At 43.8% G+C, this 16,667-nt stretch overlaps 2 long non-coding RNA genes across 3 annotated transcripts; one reads left to right on the forward strand and one right to left on the reverse strand.

Annotated features, from left to right (window-relative positions):
* Positions 1–3,534: 3,534 nt before the first annotated feature.
* LOC145511039 (uncharacterized) lies at positions 3,535–13,346 on the reverse strand. Its single transcript, XR_014057458.1, has 5 exons — positions 13,183–13,346; positions 7,441–7,543; positions 5,759–5,881; positions 4,210–4,482; positions 3,535–3,751 (listed from the first exon to the last, which is right to left on the reverse strand). It is a non-coding gene; the product is annotated as an uncharacterized LOC145511039 (long non-coding RNA).
* On the forward strand, positions 4,418–5,966 carry LOC145511040 (uncharacterized). 2 transcript variants are annotated; one of them, XR_014057459.1, is made up of 2 exons: positions 4,418–4,505; positions 5,791–5,966. It is a non-coding gene; the product is annotated as an uncharacterized LOC145511040 (long non-coding RNA). The 2 variants fall into 2 exon arrangements; XR_014057460.1 differs by having other exon boundaries at positions 4,430–4,509.
* Positions 13,347–16,667: the final 3,321 nt, after the last annotated feature.

Genomic DNA, 16,667 nt, shown 5'->3' on the forward strand with positions numbered 1-16,667 from the left:
CAATAAGTATCTGTTACGTGAATAAATTATGTACCCCTTAATGTCTGTAATGGCATTAAAATAAGCTCACTAATTCTGATACTGCTCCCTTCAAAAGTAGAGCTAATGCACAGGAAAAGATGCTCAACATCATTAATTGTCAGAGAAATTCAAGTCAGAACAGCGCTTAGGTATCTGCTCACATTGGTCATAATGGCTATCATCATGAAGAACACAAATAACGAATGTTGACGAGGGTGTGGAGAAAAAGAAATCCTTGTGCACTGCGAATGGGAATGTCAGCTGGTGTAGCCACAGTGGAAAACAGTCTGGAGGTCCCTCAAAGAGCAAAACACAGAATTACTGTATGATCCAGCAATTTCACTCTTGGGTATATATCCCAAGAAAATAGAAACATTAATTTGAAAAGATACGTGGCTTCCCTGGTGGCTCAGTGGTAAAGAGTCCACCTGCCGATGCAGGAGACACTGGTTCGATCCCTGATCTGGGAAGATCCCACATGCCTCAGAGCACTTAAGCTCATGTGCCGCAACTATTGGGTCTGTGCTCTAGAGCTTGTGCCCCCCAAGAAGAGAAGTCACTGCAGTGAGAAGCCTGAGTACAACAACTAGAGAAAAGCCCACACTGCAACAAAGATGCAGCACAGCCAAAAATAAAGAGAAGTGTATTTTTAAAACTACCAAAAAAGAAAGAAAAGATGCATGCACCCCAATGTTCATTGCAGCATTATTTACAATAGCTGAGATATAGAAACAATCTGTGTCCATCAGCACATGAATGAATAAAGAAGCTGTAGTATATGTATATACAGAGCAATACTACTCAGCCATATGAATGAAAGTTTGCCATTTACAACAATACAGGTGGACTTGGAGGGTGTTCTACTCTGTGAAATAAGTCAGAGAAAGAAAATGCTGTATAATATCACTTGTATGTGGAATCTAAAAAAGGAAAACAAACTAGGGAATATATAACAAGAAAGAAAAAGACTCACAGATGTAGAGAACAGATTACTGGTTATCAGTCAGGAGAGGGAAGGGAGAAGGAGAAAAATAGAGGTATGGGCTTAAGAAAGAAAAACTGCTGCTGCTGCTGCTAAGTTGCTCCAGTCGTGTCCGACTCTATGCGACCCCATGGACGACAGCCCACCAGGCTCCCCCGTCCCTGGGATTCTCCAGGCAAGAACACTGGAGTGGTTGCCATTTCCTTCTCCAATGCATGAAAGTGAAAAGTGAAAGTGAAGTTGCTCAGTCGTGTCCAACTCTTAGCTACCAGGCTCCTCCGTCCATGGGATTTTCCAGGCAAGAGTACTGGAGTAGGCTGCCATTGCCTTCTCCAAGAAGTAAAAACTATTAAGTATAGAATAAGCTCCAAGGTTAAACTGTGCAATACAGGAAATATAGCCAATATTTTATAATAACTATTCATGGAGTATAACCTTTAAATATTGTGAATCACTATGCTGAACACCTGAAACTTACATAATATTGTCATCAACCATACCTCAATTAGAAAAAAAAGGTGGAACTAATTCCCTCCCCAACCGAGTGATTGCCTCCCTTTAACAAATAGAACATGAGTTCTGAGGTTGAATCATAAAAAGGAAGTCTCTCACCTGGCTCCCTCTCATGGATACTCACTTTAAGGGTAGTTTGTGGCCTTATTGTGACAACATTTAATAGCATGACAGGCTCATGTTTGGAGAAAGTAAGGCCTCCAACAACAAGGGCATCAACCTGCTCCCTTTGTGAGCAGGCCATCTTGGAAGCTGGCCCTCCAGGGGACAAGCAAGTCAAGTTTACATCATGACAGTAATCTCACGATGCACCCCAGGCAGAAACTGCCTAGATAAGACACACTTGAATTCCTGACAAACAGGTATTGTGAGGATAATAAATATTCATTATTGTGTTATCCACTAAGTTTTGGGGGTAATTTGTTATGCAGCAGTAGAGAACTAATGCAGTTTCAAGGTCATCTAGTGCATCTAAAATGTGACTTGCTTTATAAAAACTCCACAGACCTCCAACTTTATATATATATATATTAAAAAAAAAATGGTGGATAAAGTGGTCTACAACTGCTGATGTGTAAATGGAGCTTGCATAGGTTCAATGCAGAAAGAACAGTCCTGGAGACATAAAATACAGAAAGTTGTCAGATAGGCTCCTGTCTGGCACTTATACTGGGAGTATCATTCTGAGGTAGTGAGTCCCTGGGGGAGGCATGTGTTCGCCAGGAAGCTAGGACAAAGACCCCAACCCAGGGGCGCATGCTCAGTGAAAGCTCTTGTCCTCTGCTTTGAGTGCCCATTGTTGGTTATTAATGGTGCTCACACAAAATGAAATGCAGGGCTGGGGCCTGCTCAGCGGCTGGCAGTCTGGACCCCAACAAAGGCTGCAGCTGTTGTTGTCTTCACTTAACTTCAGAGTGACCTGAAATTACATCCCCCAGTGGTGAAACAGCCAGAATAGCGCACCGTTGAGGATGTTAATTAACCCCCTACAGGATACACAAGATAGAAAATACCCACTTGGAGAGCTGCACGGTCTCCCTAATCCTCATCAGATCAATGCAGCTGCCATTGCTCTGGGCACATTTTTTTCAGTGCCAGGAATGGTGCCAAATGAGAGGCTCTGAGGGCTTCCAGCCTCCCTGCCCTTCTGCCACCAGGGATCACCAGCCAGAGTTTGATGACTTGATCTGACAGAGGTGTTTGGTCCCCAGGGGTCCCCTCCTATTCTCGGTGTGTCTGCCCACAGTGCTCACAGAGGTGCAGATGGCTGGTATGGCTGGCCACTCAACAGTGTAAGAAGCGTGGTCCTTAATGTAAGGTAAGGGAGTTAGAGAAGGCGAGGTTCAGAAAAAGAATGAGGCTGGCACTTTGCAGAAACAGATCACCTTTAATGAGGCAAGAAGGGGCAGCAGTCAGATTAGTGAGCTGCTGCACTAACCTAAGAAATGAGTAAGTATATATAGGCAAGTATGTGGAAAGTTACTGTCTTAAGGGGACCTCTTCTTCTCCAAGGTTGTTTGGAGTAGTTATCTCTTAAATGGCTGGGGCAAGGAATTTTGGAGATCGGCCAGAGGCTGGACCAGCTGGGAGCTGGGCGTAATCAACCTAATGTCCATTTTTGTTTCGGGTGAGAGAGTTCTTTGTTTTGCATAGAATGGTGGGGAGGACCTGGAGGGGAGTTTTAACTTCAGGCTACCTCAAGCCTTGCAACTTTCCTTCACTTAATGAGAAAGGTTGGATTGACTTTGATAGAATGACTGGAGGTTCTCATTGGCTGAAATTCTCTTATCTAGTAGTTTTACCAGATTATGGGGGAAAACAGAGAGGGCTCTAGTCACTGGCCATTAGGCTACTACTTCTACAGTCTTTAGTGGATGGAAGAAAAGACATACAAAGCGTGCATGTTTATGAGTGTCACAGGAGAGCAGTCAGTTCCCGTGAGACGTTACTTGCTAGTAGTTACTGAAATCGCAAGTTTGTGTGCGGGATGCACAGTGAGGCCCATCAATACTAAAACATTAGAGTTTGAAACAGAGAAAGGTTTATTACAGATTCATACAAGGAGATGGGTGGCCCATGCCCTAAGAACTCCAAAGTTACTGAAAGCTTTCACGGAAGTCCCTTTAAAAGCAAGAGGTGAGGGATGGGCATGGTTAGTTGTTGCAAACTTCTCGGAGTCAGGTCCTTCATTCTTGAGGTCTGATCATGGTCAGGTAAGGATGTTCCTGTAAATCGCTACCAGATGAATGTTATTCTCTGTCCTGACCAGAAAGGGCAAGATCCCAAAGCACAACTCTCACCCTCCAAGCTCCCAGTCCTGGCTAAGAGGAGGCGGATCTCAGTTGGCAGCTCCTTTAGGGCCAGGTTCCCACACCCTTCCCAGCTGTCGTCCCTGAGGGAGCCAGGCATCCAACCCAACTGGCCCTCAGTCTCCTCAGGTCGCCCAAATGGGGAGACCAGGTCTCACAGGTCAGGCAGATGGCCACTGCTATTAGGTCACAGAGACAGGGATGGGGGAGAGGTTCTCCACTCCTCAAGGCCTGGGCCATGGCTAGTGGAGGGCCTTGGTGAGGGCTCTGAAGCCTTGCAGGACATAGTCCCCAGTCTGTTCCCTGGGCCCTCAAGCTCACCCGCTGGTCCAAGACTGGGTGAGCTGGAGGGTCTCCAGGAGAAGGCCTGAATCTGCCTCTTACCTCACGTTCCACCTGACGACCACCGCACCAGTGACCTTTTCCTCAATCACTTCTCCAATGGTTCCTCATTGACAGTTACTTGTGAGTAGGGTCCACTGAGGTGCTGACCAACAGCTGAGCAGGACGAGTAATGGTTGTTCATTGACAGTTGGTGGCTTATGGGTGGGGCCATCTGAGGCACCAATCAATGGCTGAGACTTGTTGCCTAGTAACAGGGTGTGGAGTATCCAGACACAGCAATGGCTGCCTGAGAAGGGCTCGGCTCATCCTGCTCTGTTACAGTATGAGTAACAACAGTAGGTAATGTTTACTGAGCATTTGCTGTCTGTCCTGTGCCATGCTAAGCGCTTTATGTCTAAGCATCCCCATTTAAGACTCATGACTCCCCTACCATGTAGCTACTATTTTTATTCTCATTGAACAGAGGAAGAAACTGAGATTCAGTACAGTAATTTGCTCAAGCTGACATGGCTGAAGGAGGGTCTCACTCCGAACCCCCCTACCAAAGAACTCATGGTCCTAAGTAGTCGGTGGTCACTCGCCCAAACATTGGGGAGTGTCTGCCTGAGTGTCTGCCTGTTTCCAAGGTTGGTGAACTTGTTTTGTCTTAAGCCTGTCACATCCAGACAGTCACTGACATCAAGGAAGGAGAAGACAGAAAACCCAGACAGCAGGCCCAGCCCTGAGCCCCATTCCAGGTTGTAACGCTTTCTCCTAATGATGACAGTGGATTAAAACGAAAACGTTAAGTCGTGACCCTTGCTTCAAAATGTCAATGGTGAATATGTGTTTTTGAATGATTTTCTCCCAAATGGTTAACATTGAAAGTGTTGGTTGTCAAAGGGAAAAGCTTCTGTTATCTGAGGCATGCAGAAAGCTGCATCCTCAATACCACTGGGTCAATGAGATATCTTTGTATTAATATTCTAACATACTGATGCATTTTGAGATGATAAGACTCCAGTTTAGCAGGATCCCATAGGTGGATCAGATGGTAAAAAATCCACCTGCAGTGAAGGAAACCTGGGTTTGATCCTTGGGTTGTGAAGATCCCCTGGAGGAGGGCATGGCAACCCACTCCAGTATTCTCACCTGGAGAATCCCCATGGATAGAAGAGCCTGGTGGGCTATAGTCCATGGGGTTGCAAACAGTCGACACGACTGAGCTACTAAGCAGGACACAACAAATAGGTGGATCAAGAGAAGAGGAAAAGTGTTTCAGTGTGCTGTCACTCACTCCTCCCTGCCCTGCTTAGAACTCATCATAGGTTGTTCTGGGCTTGGCTGTCTGGTTCATATAAACACACACACGAAAAATGGTCCACACTGCATCCACACATTGATAATAGTAATGTTTGCATGTGTCTGCTTTGGGCCAAGACACTGTGCTAGGCACTTGCATACATTATTTTCTTAATTCTCTTATTTTCCCCACCGGGTAAGTATTATTATACTCATTTTACAGATAAGAAAACCCAAGTACAGTGAGCTCAAATAACTTGCTTAAGATTATAGAGAGAGTAAGTAGTTGAGGCCCAGATTTGTATACTTATCTTTTTCCAAAATCCCTGTCTTTTTCAGGCAATCTCATTGCCTTGAGTCGTGATGGGCATAGAAAATACCCTGGACAGCTTGGGATCTTCATACATGGAGAGAGAACTGAGAACAACTTCTGTAAATATAATATTGTAAAGTTATTACAATATCATAATAGGTTGTAATAAAACAGGTTGATTTAATAAAAAGAAAAAGATCCACGTAGATGTAAATGATCAGTTTATTCAGAATGAGAGGCATCTTTTAAAATCATCATCTTGGGAGACTGTAATTCCTTCCAAATACTATCTAAAATGCTTTCCATTCCATTTGCAAACGGTGTTTACAACTTGTTCACACTCTCCTTCCTTCCTGGTTTCGGTTGGCTACAGCCCCACCACATAATGATGTCTCCTAGCTTGATCACATACCTTGTTCACCAGGCTTACTTTCAAATGACTCCAGTTGTTTCCAAATAATCAAACGCACCCATTTGAGGCTATGGAGAACTTTTCATAAAAATCTACAGCAAGACTCTAGGGACAGTTTTAAAATACAGTGAGCTATGGCAACGTGGTTTGAAAAACATTTACAATTTGGATGTATAAGCTCTGATTTATTTGTTAAAATAATAATTAAAGTTGTCCTTGAACTTCCCTAGTGGTCCAGTGGTTAAGACTCCATGCTTCTAGTTCAGGGGGCACGGGTTTGATCCCTGGTCTATGAAGTTCCATATGCTGTGGGGTGTGGTAAAAAAAAAAACAGACATACCATTTGCTGTCACCCAGTATGTTACACTAACCCTTTCCTGGCTTCTTTCATTATACTTTGTTGGCTGCCACTGGTTTCTCAGCTGAGGTAGAATTTGGAAGCCCACAAAGGAGACATCATTTGGTACATTAATAATTAAAAGGGATAGGATTTGATGTGGAGAAGGAAATGGCAACCCAATCCAGTATTCTTGCCTGGAGAATTCCATGGACAGAGAGGAGCCTAGCGGGCTACAGTCCATGGGGTTCAGAAAGTCAGACACGACTGAGTGCCTAAGCACAGGATTTGATGAGAGTCTAGTGCCATGATTTTCTTGTGAAGCAAAGCTTCCTTTAGCATTCATAGGATCACTCTTTACCCAAGGGGCATTTTGTGGGCTTCTGATTTGGATCTAGCAAATCTGGTATGGGGGATGGGTGACAGAAACATAGGCTTAAAGGAGTAAGACTGTAATGGGTTTGAGGTTTTCCTTAATAAGGTCAGTATGAAAAGAACAGTAGAAAAGAAAGAGGTAAGAATATCCAGAGAACAGGTGATGTGATCAATATTTGTGGCATCCTCTTTCATTCTTCCTAAGATTCCCTCATCTCAGGCTTGAATTATCTCTGAGTGGTATAGACCTGGGGATTCCCAGGTGGTGCAGTGGTAAAAGAATCTGCTTGCAAATGCAAGCGATGTAGGAGAGGTGGGTTTGATGCCTGGGTTGGGAAGATCTCCTGAAATAGGAAATGGTAACCCACTCTAGTATTCTTGCCTAGAAAATTTCACGGACAGAGGAGCCTGCTGAGCTATAGTCCATAGGGTCACAAACAGTCAGACACGACTGGGCATGCACACGTGGTATAGGCCTAGGATGTTGAGAATATAATTTTTATTGGTGCTGCCCCTAATTTCAACAGATCAACTCTTGATTCTACCACTTACCATCCATGTGAGTTTGCTCTACCCCTCACACCTGGAAGGGAGCCAAGAAACACCTAGTATCATGTTGGTAAACCAGTTCAAGGTTGGTCTGATCTTAATGCCACTGAAACAAGAGATTATTCAACTGGTTATTGAGTAAAGTGTCAGCATCATTATCAAAAAACATGTGTTGAGACATTGGTAAGCAGGTAACATTTTACCAACAATGAAGCATTACAAGGTCATACTTAATGTACTATATTGTGAGTATCTAAACCAGGGTTCCTCAAACTAGCACCAATAACTACCTGGAGAACTTCCTCGAAATGCGCTAACTCAGCCCTAGCCCTTCTAAGGTCCTAGAAGGGCCTCAGCATCTGTATTTTTGAGGATTCTGCAGCTGATTATAGTTCATACCTAAGGCTGAGAACCATGGTCTTTGTGGAATTCTTAGGAGCCTGTGGAGAAAGACAAACAACTCTAAAAAAAGAAATGAGGATTTAAAAAATAAAATTAATATATCTTACTTCCATTACACATTCACTTTCAACACAGCAGAGTGAAATTACTTTGGAGAGAACTCACATTTGTTGAGAAGATGAAATGCATTAAGCACATTACATATTGTATCAGTCAAAAGGTAGTCAGGAAAACAGAAATTATACAAGGTATTTCAACTAGAGGGTATTTAACAGAGTGAATGAATTTCACGGGTGTCGGAACATCCAAAATGGAGCAGTGAGGTGAGTAAACACAGGGAGCAACTTGAAGGTCGGACGCACAAAAGGATAGAGGTATAACCAGAAGCTAGGAATGCAGAAGAAAGGCTACCACTTTAGGAGTTGGGCTGCTGCAGGGCCATCGAGCACCTGGTAGTGGGACGGCCGAGGTGGCACCGTGTGGCTAGGACCTCTGAGAAAGTGGCTCGACAATGGTGCTAGGAGTGTCAAAAGTCACAGGAGTCTAAAAGAAGGTGTAATGGGACTTTCCTTGTGGTTCAGTGGCTAAGATTCCTTGCTTCCAGTGCAGGGGGCCTGGGTTTGATCCCTGGTAAGTGAACTAGATCCTACATGCCACAACTAAGACTGAAGATCCCAAGTGCTGCAACTAAGACCCAGGGCAGCCAAATAAATAAATAATAATTTTAAAAAATGGTGTGAGGAAGAAGAGTGTTTCTTCCTCTTTCCTCCTGCTTTCCCATGTCCCCCTTCCATCGCATACCCCACCCGGAAATCAGCTAGCAAGGGAATCTGGGAAATATAATTTGCAGACTCAAAATCGACAGTATTACAAATAAAAATACAGAAGGGTGTACATGGAAATGAGAGATAATGGAAGATGGCAAACATACTAGTCAATTCATTGAATATTCGGCAAAACTGTGAATAAGTGGAAGAACCAAAGTTCAAACCAGAGTCCAACACCAGAACCCTTGATTGTGCAGTAAGTTATAAACAGTTGAACTCAATTTACCTTTACACTCTGCCCTTGACTTTTTCTTGTAGCATTTATTCAGCACCACCTATGTGTCAGATCCTGTGCTAGACACTTAGGCTATTCTTATCCTACTTAGTTTTTGAAACAGCGCAGGTACTGCTGATGCATAGTTGCCTAGTCTACAATTGAATTAGAAAACTAAATAAGAATAAAACCTGTTTCTTGAATTACGAAGATACTTATGTATTTGTGCGTTTGTTTATTTATAATGATTTTAATTATGTAGAAAACTTAGGTTAAAAAAGTACCGTAATTAAAGGGAAATAAGAATATTGTCCTAAATTATTTAGTATATCACTTTAATCAAATTCACTTTATTTCAGAGCATAATTACTAAACAGATGTGTGTACATAGCACTAAGCAAGGTTCCATAGAGGATATAAGAAAACTATATGATGGGGACTCTCTTCCCAAGAAAACTGTTGTCTTATTCTGAAGCGAAGACTTAGCTACAGGACACAGAGTATGAAAATATAAAGATCAAGAAATGCTATGGGAAGTCAGAGTGGGCTGGGCTTGTCAGGGAATATTTGGGGGAGGAGATAAGACTTGAGGGGTGGTAAAGTCAATATGCATGTGGAGAAGGGGATGAAATATTCCTAGTTAGGGAAGAGCATAAGCAAAAGCTGAGAGGTGGGGCATGACTCCCTGTTTTGAATGACAGTAAAGAGACTGGGGGTATTGGTAGGAGAAGGAATGTTAAGTTGGCTTGGACACCCCCAGCCACGTGACCCCCAGGGAGCGTGCACACAACACACGCACCCCAGAGGGGTGATTGATCATCAAGAGACGCTCAGAGTCGCTTGGGGCTGAGTCTTAGTTGTACTTCATGGGGAAGTACATTCTCCCCCTTTCTTATTGTAATAGAAGTTTAAGCTGGGCACTTGGCCAGCATCCCTTGTGGCTACCTGTGACAGTGTAACTAGATTCTGGCTAACGGGGCATCAGCAGAAGTGAAGAGTGAAATTTCCAGGTCATGTTCCAGAAAGGAAGTAAGTTTATATTCCGCTGCTCCTCTCTCTTGGAAACTTCCCTGGCATTTGTAAAGAATCTGCCTGAAATGCAGGAGACCCAGGTTCGATCCCTGGGTTGGAAAGATCCCCTGCAGAAGGGAATGGCAACCCACTCCAGTATTCTTGCCTGTAGAATTCCATGGACGGGGAGCCTGGCAGACTACAGTCCTTGGGTCACCAAGGGTCAGATACGACTGAGCAAATATCCTATCCTCTCTCTCTTGTCCTGCAGGCTGAAGTGTGGATGTGAGGGTTGAGCCCTTTTGGACTGAATGGATAAGGGGAGTGTCCTAGGAGTATCAGATAAATAATCTGGAAGAAGTCTAGATTCCCAAGATTGATAAACCGCCATTCCAGCCCTGGAGAGCCTACTCTAAGGGATAAATGGAAGGATTCCATCTGAGAAGCAGAGGGGAGCCATTGCTCTCAGGTACCCAGAACACTGAATGGAGATCCTGGCATTTGTTCTACCTGAACAGAAATGTAAGCCTGCCTTATCCACACATTTGCATAACTGTTACCAGGAGTATCTTTTGGAAGACCTTTTAGAGAATGGGTACAGCAGTGGGAAGAGCAAATTTTCTCTTCATATGTCAAGCAGGGACATTCAAGATTTTGGCCAAGCAAGCTCTGAAGGAATGTGGAGTTAGCTGCAAATCCAGAAAGCTGCTGTGAGATCTTACAGTTGGTGTGGGGGAGGTATTAAAAAACACTAATATTTCTGGAATGGAAGCTTTAGTTGAATGCAAGAAAGATAACATAACCTAGAACAAATTGCCTTTGAAATCAAAGCCCTCTTTTGCAGATGATCTGACCCGACTTTTTGGTTGGCTCTTTTCAAAATAATCCCCACGAAAGGATGAGTCATTGCACTGGCTCCAAATTTGCACCATCTTTCTCTTCCCTGGAAGAGCAATAAGCAGAGATCCTCAAACCAGACTTGGGGAGGAGGGGTAGCACTGATGGTTTTCAGATTCTGAGTTCTTTCATGTTAAAGAGTTGCCTGCCTGCCTGCTAAGTTGCGTCAGTTGTGTCCAGCTTTTTGCAACCTCATGTAGTCTGCCAGGATCCTCTGTCTAAGGGATTCTCCAGGCAAGAATACTAGAGTGGGTTGCCATGCCCTCCTTCAGGGGATCCTCCTGATTCAATCCTCCAGGGATTGAATTCATGTCTCTTATGTCCCCTGCGTGGCAGGCAGACTCTTTACCACTGGCGCCACCTGGGAAGCCTATTAAAGGGTTACATGTTAACTTCTAAAATGATTGAGGTAAACTTCACATAACATAAAGTTAACCATTCTAAAGCAAACCACTTATTGTCATTCATCACATTCATTACGTTGTATGCACCTATCTAGTTCCAAAGCATTTTCATTGTCCCTGTACCCACTAAACAATTACTCCTCATTCTTCTCTCCCCCAGTCCCTGGCAACCATCAACCTTCTTTTTGTCTCTAGGATTTACCTATTTTGGATATTTCACATACATGGAATCATGCAACACCAAAGGTGTCTGGCTTTTTTTCACTTAGCATAATGTTTTCAAGGTTCATCTGTGATGCAACATGTATCGGTGCTTTGTTCATTTTTATGGCTGAATAATATTCCATTGCATGGACATACAACATTTTATTTATCCTTGCATTTGTTGATGGATATGTGAATCGTTTCTACCTTTGGGCTATTGTGAATAGTGCTGCTCTAAAGATGTACATATAAATGTTTGAGCTCTGAGTGCCATTTTTAATGAAAGTAAATCTTAAGACTCAGTTAAAAGAGAATTAGAAGTATCTGAAAGTTCACTGGAACTCTCTCTACCTCTCAACATGTCAGAGGTGCATGCCTCTAGACATGCCGCATTGCACAAGCTCAGTTCTAATGGCCCCCAGAGTTGTGGAAGTGTGGTTCTGAGTGTGAAGGAGAATGCTGAAGCATGGACCCCCACCTCCTTCCTTGCTCTGGCCACTTCCTTTCTTTGAAAATCCAGGCAGGCACGGTGTTAACTGAGGCTGAAGCCCATTTCCTCTCTGTGTGATGCACAACCTACCAGGTTGTTCTTTTCATTGCTGTTCTGTTTAATTGGTCAAGGCCATTTTCCCTCACACACTCTAAAGATGCCTTCATGACTTTATTGGGCAAACAGAACTTTAGAACCGAAGGAATCCCAGGCCTCCTGATGAGAGACAGAGGACAACTGGGAAAAGGGGCCAGTTCTGCAAAAATAATGATTAGCTGCTATTTATTGAGCTTTACCTGGGAATGAGACAGTGTTCTTACTTAATCCATTCAATAACCCTGTGAGGCAGGCACTATTATCACCATCTCATAGATGAGGAAATTGAGGCTAGCAAATCACAAATACTTTCTTAAATTTACTCAGCTAGTAAACAGTGAGGTTGGGGATCAAACTCAGGCAGCGTGACCCTGCGCCAGAACTCTTAATCTCAACTCTCACAAGGAACTTTCTGCTAGGTGGGCCAGGGAAGAAAGGATTTTGGCTGGAGATAGGTTCTGGGGACCATATGAGTGATGCTGACAGGGAGCTGGGAGAGGGAGGATGTGGCTGGATCAGAGCAGCAGCAAACTGCCGGGCTCAAAAGGGATTCCGGAAGGAGTGTTCCCGGACCAGAACTGGTTCTTATGCCTAGCCCTGGACACAGCATAGCTCATCATGGGATGATGGTTTGTTCACTAATAAGGGAAGACTAGACCAAGAGACATCTGTGACAATCGGCTTTGGAGCTGCAACTCCCCAGGATGTCTCGAGCATCCTTGTAGAATCAGCTCCTACTACGATGCCTGGGGCTTGTGGCTGGCACTGGATAAAGATCTGCAGAGGGGGATGAATGGACACATACGTGTGTATCATTACAATGTCTCTGTAGCTAGGACATTGCATTTGCCTCCCTTCAAGCAGTGTGACACTGTTTATTTTGTCATTTGGATCCATAGTGCCTGAGACAACTTCCAAGGCCATTAATAATGGGTGCTAGACTCCCAGGGCTGCTGTAACAAGTGATTGCAAACCTCATGGCCTAAAACAACAGAAATCAACTGCCTCCCAGTTGTAGAGGCCTGGAATTTGGAATAGGTGTCTGAAGGCTCTGGGATGAATACTTTCTTGTCTTTTCCAGCTTCTGGGAGCTCCAGACGTTCCTTGGCTTGTGATGGCCTCCATCATCACATGACCTTCTTGTCCAGGGTCCCTCTGCCTTCCTCTTACAAGAAACTTTGTTACCAGATTTAGACCTACCTAGATAATCAGGATGATCTCATCTCAAGGTCATAAATTTAATTACACCAGAAATGACCCCTTTTCCACCCAAGATCATCTTCACAGATTCCAGGTATTAGGACACGGGCATATCTTTTAGGGGGGCACCATCCAACCTACTGTCCAGGGCCCAAAGCCCAGACAGACGTAAAGAGAAAGCACTGGTTTCAGTGGGGCTGAACTTTTCCCTCTGTTTCATCATAGCAAGCAGCTGTCTGCAGGAGGTGGGGTGGGGCAGAGGGCAGATGGGGAGGGGCAGGTAGTTAGAGATGGACAGAGTGTCATAAGCTGGATTTAGTTTTCTCTAACCTCCTTCTGTTTGGCCACTCTGAAGCCATATTTCCCTTTCCCCTCTCCTAGCACCAGACTCATTCTTTGGCAGAGTCTTCAGCATCTGGACTACTGACCCACTGGCTCACCCAAGCTGTGGACCGGGGAAAGAGTGATGGCCAATTTTTTTTTCTTGGCCACATAGAATGTGGGATTCTTAGTTCCCCAACCAGGGATCAAACCTGTGCCCCCTACAGTGGAAGTATGGAGTCTTAACCACTGGACCACCAGGGGAAGTCCCTGTAATGGCTAATTTTATGTAACAACTTAGGTGGGCCAATTTGTCCAGATATTTGGTCAAATATTATTCTAGATGTTTCTGTTTTTAGATGACCTTTACATTTAAATCGGCAGACTTAAAGCAGATTTCCCATGCTCCTTGTTTTCCCTATTTACAGGTTTATTGAGATTATGCTAAACAAACATCATATTAAGAAGATCCACATACTCTTGATAGAAGAAAGGAAAATGACATTGAGTCATCTTGTTAGAAAATATGACATGTTTTCCAATTTGTTTATGTGTTCTGCTGTGTCCTGTGCGAATGTTTTTTGTTTGTTTATTGTGGTCTAATTGACATACAACAACATATTAGTTTCAGGTATACAACATAATGGTGGCTTCCCTGGTAAGAACCGGCCTGCTGATGCAGGAGATGTGGGTTTCCATCCCTGAGTTGGAAAAATCCCCTGGAGAAGGGAATGGCAACCAACTCCAGTGTTCTTGCCTGGGAAATCCCATGGACAGAGGAGCCTGCTGGGCCACAGTCCATGGAGTTGCAAAAGTGTTGGACACGACTTAGTGACTAAACAACAAATACAACACAATTTGGTAGTTGTATATGCTGTAAAACCTCAGATATGCAGATGACACCACACTTACGGCAGAAAGCGAAGAAGAACTAAAGAGCCTCTTGATGACAGTGAAAGAGGAAGTGAAAAAGTTGGCTTAAAGCTCAACATTCAGAAAACGAAGATCATGGCATCTGGTCCCATCAGTTCAGTTCAGTTGCTCAGTCGTGTCCGACTCTTTGCGACCCCATGAACCACAGCACACCAGGCCTCCCTGTACATCACCAACTCCCGGAGTCTACCCAAACTCATGTCCATAGAGTCAGTAATGCCATCCAACCATCATCCTCTGTCGTCCCCTTCTCCTCCTGCCCCCAATCCTTCCCAACATCAGGGTCTTTTCCAGTGAGTCAACTCTTCGCATGAGGTGGCCAAAGTATTAGAGTTTCAGCTTCAACATCAGTCTTTCCAATGAACATCCTTTAGGATGGACTGGTTGGATCTTCTTGCAGTCCAAGGGACTCTCAAGAGTCTTCTCCAACACCACAGTTCAAAAGCATCAATTCTTCAGCGCTCAGCTTTCTTTGTGCTCCAACTCTCACATCCATACATGACCACTGGAAAAATCATAGCTTTGACTAGATGGACTTTTGTTAGCAAAGTATTGCCATTATGCTCTGCTTATTAATACACTGTCTAGGTTTGTCACAGCTTTTCTTCCAAAGAGCAAGCATCTTTTAATTTCATGGCTGCAGTCACCATCTGCAGTGATTTCGGAGCCCGAAAAATAAAGTCTGTCACTGTCTCCATTGTTTCTCCATCTATTTGCCATGAAGGAAAGTTATGACCAACCTAGACAGCATATTAAAAAGCAGAGACATTACTTTGTCAACAAAGGTCTGTCTAGTCAAGGCTATGGTTTTTCCAGTAGTCATATATGGATTTGAGAGTTGGACTATAAAGAAAGATGAGCACCAAAGAATTGATGCTTTTGAACTGTGGTGTTGGAGAAGACTCTTGAGAGTCCCTTGGACTGCAAGGAGATCCAGTCAGTCCATCCTAAAGGATGTCAATCCTGAATGTTCATTGGAAAGACTGATGTTGAAGCTGAAACTCCAATACTTCGGCCACCTGATACGAAGAACTGACTCATTAGGAAAGACCCTGATGCTGGGAAAGATTGAAGGCGGGAGGAGAAGGGGACAACAAAGGATGAGATGGTTGGATGGCATCACCAACTCTATGGACATGAGTTTGTGTAAGCTCCAGGAGTTGGTGATGGACAGGGAGGCCTGGCGTGCTGCAGTCCATGGGGTCGCAAAGAGTCAGACACGACTGAGCAACTGAACTGAACTGAAATGATGCTGCAAAATGATCCCCACAGTAAGTCTAGGTAGCATCCATCCCCACACATAGATACAATTTCATGTTTGTGTGATGAGATCTTTTAAGATTTACTCTCACAGCAATTTTGAAATATGCGGTATCATGTTGTCACCATGCATTATGCAATAGCTATTGTCACCAGGCTGTGCCTCTCTCGTCCTTTATCTTCAAAGCAGAATATTTCAAGGACCAGACGTATACAGAAACGTCCGGTTCTTTTCTCCTTTCATTCTAGGGCAGTGACTCTGAACTTGGAGGTATATAAGATGTATTGTATAGAAATCTGTACCTGGACTGTGAATATTGTTCCTGAAAGAGATTTAAAGGACTTAACTGTATTCTAAGGAGTACCTATGATAGTATTGACAGCAGGAAGATTTTTGTGTTCCATGGTTGTGAAACTCAGACTACCTCTTCCTCCCCACAAAATACAATTCCCTGGGAACTGCATTTATCAGCACGATGTCTGGGCCCCTTATGCTGTCAGTTGCTTTGATCTCACGTTGCATTTCCCTGGGAATTGGGACCCTAACTTTAAACTTTATTTTTTATTTATCAACTTTTAACTTTATTCTTGAAGTGAAATTTACATAAGATAAACCATTAAAAGATGTTCAATTCAGTGGCACTCGATGCATTTACAATGTTATGCAACTGCCACTTCTATGAAATTCTCAAACATTTTCAGTCACCCCATAAGGAACCCTGTACACATAAGTAGTCACTCCCTATTCCTCTCTCCTTCCCCATGTCCCGGCAACCACCAATCTTCTTACCAACATTATAGAACCATTCCATATGACCCAGCAAATCCACTCCTAGATACATACCTCAGGGATCCAAAAACAGAGACTTGCACACAAGCGTTCATTGCAGCTGTATTATTAAGTCTTCCCTGGGCCCTCTCTACCTGCTTCCTTGTGGTTCTGTGAGCAAATGTCCCCTCATCTAAGCTGG

Source organism: Giraffa tippelskirchi, chromosome 6 (genome assembly GCF_054371585.1).
Source record: "Giraffa tippelskirchi isolate mGirTip1 chromosome 6, T2T-mGirTip1v1.2.pri, whole genome shotgun sequence".
NCBI lineage: Eukaryota > Metazoa > Chordata > Mammalia > Artiodactyla > Giraffidae > Giraffa > Giraffa tippelskirchi.